This window comes from Bidens hawaiensis, unplaced genomic scaffold, assembly GCF_021521415.1.
Source record: "Bidens hawaiensis isolate Kalapana, Puna unplaced genomic scaffold, B.hawaiensis_p1.1 tig00035481_1, whole genome shotgun sequence".
Classification (NCBI taxonomy): Eukaryota; Viridiplantae; Streptophyta; class Magnoliopsida; order Asterales; family Asteraceae; genus Bidens; species Bidens hawaiensis.
In genome coordinates, this window is record NW_027505372.1 from 1 (window position 1) to 6,629 (window position 6,629).

The following is a 6,629-nucleotide window of genomic DNA, read 5'->3' on the forward strand; positions in this document are numbered from 1 at the left end:
GATGAGTTTTGTTTACATCTAATAGCAATATTATTAAGGAGTTAATTATGAGTTAGTTGGAGTGTAAAAAAAGCAAAAGAAAAATCTTGAGTTAGTTAATGATAATGTTTAGTTAGTTTATCATCAATGATTTGGGTATTATTGTTTGATGATAAACTTGTAGTAAAGAATATTAAAGATTTTGTTTGATGTTAAACCAATCTAAATTAAAACGGAGGTTTTTGAGCTCGAAAAGAACCAAATTTGAGTTCGAGGCTAGCTCAATCCCTATTTAATTACACAAGCCTCAATTGCATGTAGTTTGATTGTTTCATGTTTTCTTTATGTGTATAATTATTTATTTTAATAACTTATGATCGTTAAATAAATATTGATAATTCCCAACAAATATTAAAATATGCCATAAAAATCTTAGAATTACAATGATACTTCATTTATGTTTTGCAGGTGACACCGCATTATGTTAAAATGTACAACCAATTGAGTGTCTTAACTTAAACTCATTCAAATTGCTTAAACACATATTTACCTTTTCACATATTCTTTATTGTACTAAGTTCACTGGAAACACATTCACTAAGCTATCAAATATTCAATACTAAGATTTCATTTAGACATTAACGTTAAATAACTACTAGAGTAAATTGATGTACACAACTCAAAACATGTTAGGTTAGGTCACACCAACAGATCAACATAACCTAACACACTGTTTTTGACTGGTTTTGAGAATTGGTCGAGGGGCACTTTTGCGGGTTTTGGATAGCTATGTTACAGCTTTTTTTAAATCAAATGTTGTAGGTGCTCTATGATATCGATAATTCTTTTTATACCACATGAACGGATCAATGAATCCATAATAACGAAATTTATACTGTTGGATTTCAACAAAAGAAACCCGGTTAGAAAGTTGAGTTTCATTCCAAACCTTGAAAGTAATAACTAGCAGCATGACTAACAAAATGTTACCTATGATTCTAAGTTCCTTTGACCTTCCAACTCTTGCAAATAGTTCCCAAGTAGCCTTTGATCCAAAACCATATTCGGTATCTGCATGGTTTGTTTACATATACAATATTATAAAGTAACACACTAAAATTACAAATTTAGGGGGGGGGGGGGGGGGGGGGGAATACAAATGTGTATAAAATAACTATATGTTTATAATATAAAACATTATTTCATTTTCTTGTCTTTTTAATTATGGCATAAAATATCCTTTTAGAGTTTAAGTTACAACATAAAACATATTTTTTATAAATAAATGAGTCAACCCATGAACCTACCAGGTCGACTCAAACACAGCACGTTTAGCTAAACAAGTTCGCTGGTTCGACCAGAAACTGATTTCTATTTAAATAAAACTAAACCCATGAATTTTGTGTTCGGTGTCAGAAATTCATAACGTCAACTGTTACCAGCACACAAACATGTCACCATGCGATTTATCATTTAAAATCAAACTGCCCAGTTATGTGTAACGTATTGAGTGTTAAAACAGGTCGTGTTCGTGGGTTGACGGGTCCAACCTGAACAGCACCCAAACCTAAAAATCATGTCAAACACGTGAACATGCACAAGACACGTATATTCGCATGTTGACCCGAACACAACCCATTTGACCTGAAATTTATATACTTTTATTTTTTACACATTAATACTTTGAAAATACAATTTCACAGCAAAAATTGCCAATTTATATAAAACAATGACATTTTAATTATAAAATCATACATCAATTTCTTTTTAGTAATAAATTTTGGCAAAAGATACCCATCCAATTTAGTTTATTATATAAAACACATTTAAAAAAAATAATATAAAATATATGGGTTAAACGGGTCAACTCACAAACTGGGTTAACCCAATGACGACCCGTTTATATCAAACCCAAACCCGCGAATTTCATGTTAGGTGATCTCGTGTCAGAAATATTATTAGCGTGATGATAACCTTGTTCCCGAAGAACATTTTGGTGTTGTTGGAAATCGCCTCGATAAACTTAAGCTCCAGAAACTGGGGCGTGAGCTTCAACTGATTTGCTTCAGCCTCTTTCATGGTCCTAGATTCAAAAAGAAAGAATCTTGCTAATTAAAAACACTTTCAGTTAATCAGTTATTAATATTCAAAAGAGAAAACTACACAAATGGCCCTTGTATGTTGACCATATTGAAAGTTTAGCCCCAGATTTTAAATACTTCAAAGTTAGTCCAAACATTTGAGAGAGGGTTGCACATTAAAGATACTTTAAACAATAATTAAGAGAGAACATGTAAAATGACACATATACCAACCCTAAGACCTAATTGGGATTAACAAAGGAGACTAAACGTGCAACCCTCTCACAAATGTTTTGACAAAGTTTGCAACTTGTAAGACCTCAACTGCAATATGGTCAAAGCACAGGGACCACTTGTGCAATTTTCTCTATTCGAAATCATACAATATAACAAGTAAGATAAACTCACTGGTAGTATTTAGCATCAGCCAAACTCTTTTCTCTGGCAATATACATTGCATTAGAAATTTCTTCTTGCATTCGTAAACTTTCTTTTTCCATTAGCTTCTGTCCCATAACAATCTTGCTGACATAAGCATTCTTCTCAGCTTCTGTAATTGCAATCTTTTTTTGGGTCTCTGCTTCTTTCTCAGCAACCCTCTGTCTTTCCATTGATACCAACACCTATATATGCACAATTTTGTTGTTTTAAGGGTGGGTATTCTGGACAATTGACAAGTGGTCAAAGAAAAAAAGTCATACATTGGTGCGTTCTTCTTCCATTTGTTCAAAATTTCGCCTTACGCTCTCTGGGATACTAGGCTTGGTGACACGGACATTGAAGATTTCAATGCCTGGTGCATAACGTGTACAGTCAGCTTGAAGAGCGTCTTTCATTGTTTCATCAATCTGAAATTTTACACTTTTTGCCCTTTATAGAAGCAAAGAAAGTAGGGCTCATATGAAACTAATATTATTATAAGCATGATACTTGTAATACAGCTTCTGTCACATTGCATCTATGTAGGCCTGTAAACGAACAGGGCGCTCTGTGAACCGTTCTGTGGGAAGTTCGTTTATGTTCAGTTGTTTAATAAACGAACGAACATGAACACACGTCTCGTTCATTCATTTATGTTCGTGAACGTTTGTTTATGTTTGTTTGTTAATATATTCGTTAACTTTTAGGCCCAACACATTGTTGTTCACATTTACATTTAATTGGTTTTTATCTACGTTATGTCCTTTCATCTATGTTCAGTTATGTTCGTTTGTTAACGTTCGTGAACCAATCGTTTATACTGTTAATGAACATACATAAGCGTACAATAAAGCCATGTAGTTTAGTCATTCATGTTCGATCGTTTATTCGGTTTATGATAAACAAACGAACACAAAATGCTATGTTCGTGTTAGTTTGGTTCGTTTACAAGCCTGCATGAATGTAATAATTAAAATACAAATATGCGTCTTCAGATTAGAGTTCATGAATATGATACGAAGGTATATATGCATGGCACATCCTCTACTTATAGATTATGAGTTAACTTCAGGCACTTAATTCGAAAGACAAGATATAAATGCTGGTTTTACTCGATACCTGATCAAACTTGTCAATATAAACATCTTGAAGGGAGTGAACACTACAAAATTGATTGATCTCATGATGGATTTTGTCATATATCCATGTATGGTCATACTCGACACCATAATTGAGCAGGGTTTCATAAACAGCTTCCTTTTTTAGACGATTAACAACCTAGATAAACGAAGGATCATGATTTTAAAATCATAAATCATTCGTGTGATCAGTACTACGGTATATAAATGTTTACCTCTATTCTGTCAAAGTTAATCATAACGCCTCCTTTTGTCCCACAAGGGATATTCCTCACCTACATATTACAATTATCATTAAGAACCAAATCCATCTGTTCTTGAACATATTTAAGAAATGCTTACAAGATCTGTCTGATGGGTCACTTAAACAGGCTCATAATGTGTTATTAAAGGTAATTTCAGATGAAAACCTAAAATTAAAACATGTACCAAATGTTCATTATATGAAAGTATGAAACAGTATCAGGTAACAAGTACTACTAAACTGACCTGGAGTTGTAGTTGTCTTCTGAAGAGCGCCCCCTATCCAGTAAACCCCAACGTGACCTTCGGGAACTTGATGCAGGATTGTTAAGCTGTTCTTAAAGTTTGGTGATGAAGATGGAATCACAACCTGTAGATACAAGATCCAAAAGACATTTGAAATTATTACAACACTAACAATAATGTATGATGTGTCAATCGTGTCGGGCTGGCGGGTTGACGGGTTGTGGGTTGGTGGGTTGAAATGTGCAACCCGAACCTGACCCATATTAGTATTCGTGTCAAAGAATTCAACCCTAACCCGCACACACAAAATTCGGGTCGGCCTGAAAACGAGCCATTTACCAAAAATTTAAAAGATTTTTTTTTTAAATAAAATAGATAATTTAAATTCGGTAGAGAAAATGAGTAATATGATTTTTTTTTTATTTTAAAAAATAATTAAAATCATGAAACTTGATTTGAAATTGCAAGAGTATATTCAGAAAACGGAAAACGGAAATAAACAAAAACAAAATCAAAAATATAATTATAGTTTAATTTTAATTATTCAAACGGGTTAACGGGTCAACCCGTTTTTATACCCCGAACCCGACCCATTTTTCAAACAGGTCATGTTAGTCAACCCAAAACCTTTTTTTTTTATTTTCCGTGTCAGGTCCGGGTAGGGCTTGCAATTTCAGACACAAAACTATTACACGACATGACACGGGTTTTTATCAGGTTTGGGTTTGAGCTTAATAGGTTTCATGTCTTAAACAAGTTGACTTGTTTAAGACATGTTTAAATTCGTGATTTCGTGCCTTAACCAGTTAGTAAGCTGTTTAGATTTTTAATTTAAAAAATATTAATATACACCCCTAAAGTCCTAAACCTAACGTTGTACTTACATACAGCGTTTCACTCCTGCCGGTTTAGAACCCGATATTATATATTCAGTGGATGTTACGATTTGCTTCTATGGATTTTTTGTTTCAAGTATGTTATGGATTCGTGATTTTTTTTTGTTTTAAATATGTTATGAATTGTGCATTAATTAAAACTTTTATGCTCATTTTGAAACTTTTTGTTTCATTAAACATGTAATATTCATTGTGTCTTTAAGTATGTCCTTAACAGGTCTTACCGTGTTAACTTATTACTAAACAGGTTCGTGTTCGTGTTTGGAAAAATGAAACAATTAGCTTCGTGTCATGTTCGTGATTAGTACGACAGTGTCTTATTGTGTCTTGTCCGACATGTTTTGACAGCCCTAGGTCCAGGTCTTGACGACAGTTGCCGCCCCCTAAATGTATCTAATACAACCTTGAGCTAACCCTATAATTCAAAATGAGTATGAATTTATGTGATTCTGATATACCTAATTGATGAGATCCAAACCGTAGGACCTCCAATTATGAGTTTGTAAAATTGAACATTACGTACACAAACTAAAAGCCCAAATAATTAACGAATTAAACAAAAATAAGAATAATAATAATATAGAGATGTGTGTATGAATATGAATTGTGATGGTTATCATATATACCATGGAGAAGATAAAAATGAAAGCAAATAGGACGGTGAGAATGGCCCCATTTCCTTGTGGGTCAGCCGGAGGCCGTTGCGGCAGTAGCGGTTGCGTTCCTCCGTCCATTCTGTATTTACTTTTTTCCTTTTTTTTTCTTTTTGTTTTTTTAACTCCGTTTAGTTTTAACGAGTAATTACAACTCTAATCCCAAACCTAGATATTTTTAACTAAATCATTAGAACGCGTGCTGGGATGGAAGCAAGCCGAGCAACTCAAGATAGGCTCGTATAAAAGTTAGATCGAGTCGAGCTTAAACAAGCCTAAAAGTAATCTCGTTTAATAAACAACTCCGATCTCTAGTTTCACGTATCAAGCTCTGGACATAGAAAAGCAGGATGTCCATGACGTGTACGTGTCGGATGAACAATCATCATTGAATATTTTTCCATTAGAAGGGGCTCGCACATGTTCAATAGTACCCTCTGTGAATACTCCGCCAGTATGAAAAGTTCTTAATTAATTGAGTGCATGACTCTATAATAGTGTCACACCCCGACTTAGGGCCTAGGCGTGTGACCAATAGTTGATACCACTTTTGTAAATATATCAGAGTTACGGGTTGTTTTTAGCGAAAATTTTGTTTATAATAAAATATTTATTTATTTTGAAAACTTCTCGTATATTAAGTATCAGAGTGCTTGCAAATAAAATATTAACTTATTCAGAAAACTTTTCGGATATTGAATATCCGAGTGTTTATTTATAAATTTTTGATAAACTTGTTTACAATGTTTTAATAATTAAAATGAGTCATCTCTATATTACGAGTCTCTAACTCCATGAGTGACCCTAATCCTTGCTACTTGTACTATACTTGCTTTCCTGAAACGTTAAAAAAATACGTCACCTATATGTTGGTGAACGCGTTGACTCGAAAATATTTTTATATAAACCTAGCTATCCCCTCGGGTATCTTATGACCCAGCTCATCGTGGCATAGGAAAAATCAAGTCAAAT

General features: G+C 33.6%; 1 pseudogene across 1 annotated transcript; it reads right to left on the reverse strand.

Annotated features, from left to right (window-relative positions):
• Positions 1 to 481: 481 nt before the first annotated feature.
• Positions 482 to 5,738, reverse strand: LOC143612753 (uncharacterized; annotated as a pseudogene). Its single transcript, XR_013149991.1, has 9 exons — positions 5,631 to 5,738; positions 4,109 to 4,232; positions 3,962 to 4,029; positions 3,835 to 3,894; positions 3,600 to 3,758; positions 2,762 to 2,908; positions 2,469 to 2,683; positions 1,954 to 2,062; positions 482 to 1,050 (listed from the first exon to the last, which is right to left on the reverse strand). The product of XR_013149991.1 is annotated as an uncharacterized LOC143612753 (transcript).
• Between the last annotated feature and the right edge of the window lie 891 nt (positions 5,739 to 6,629).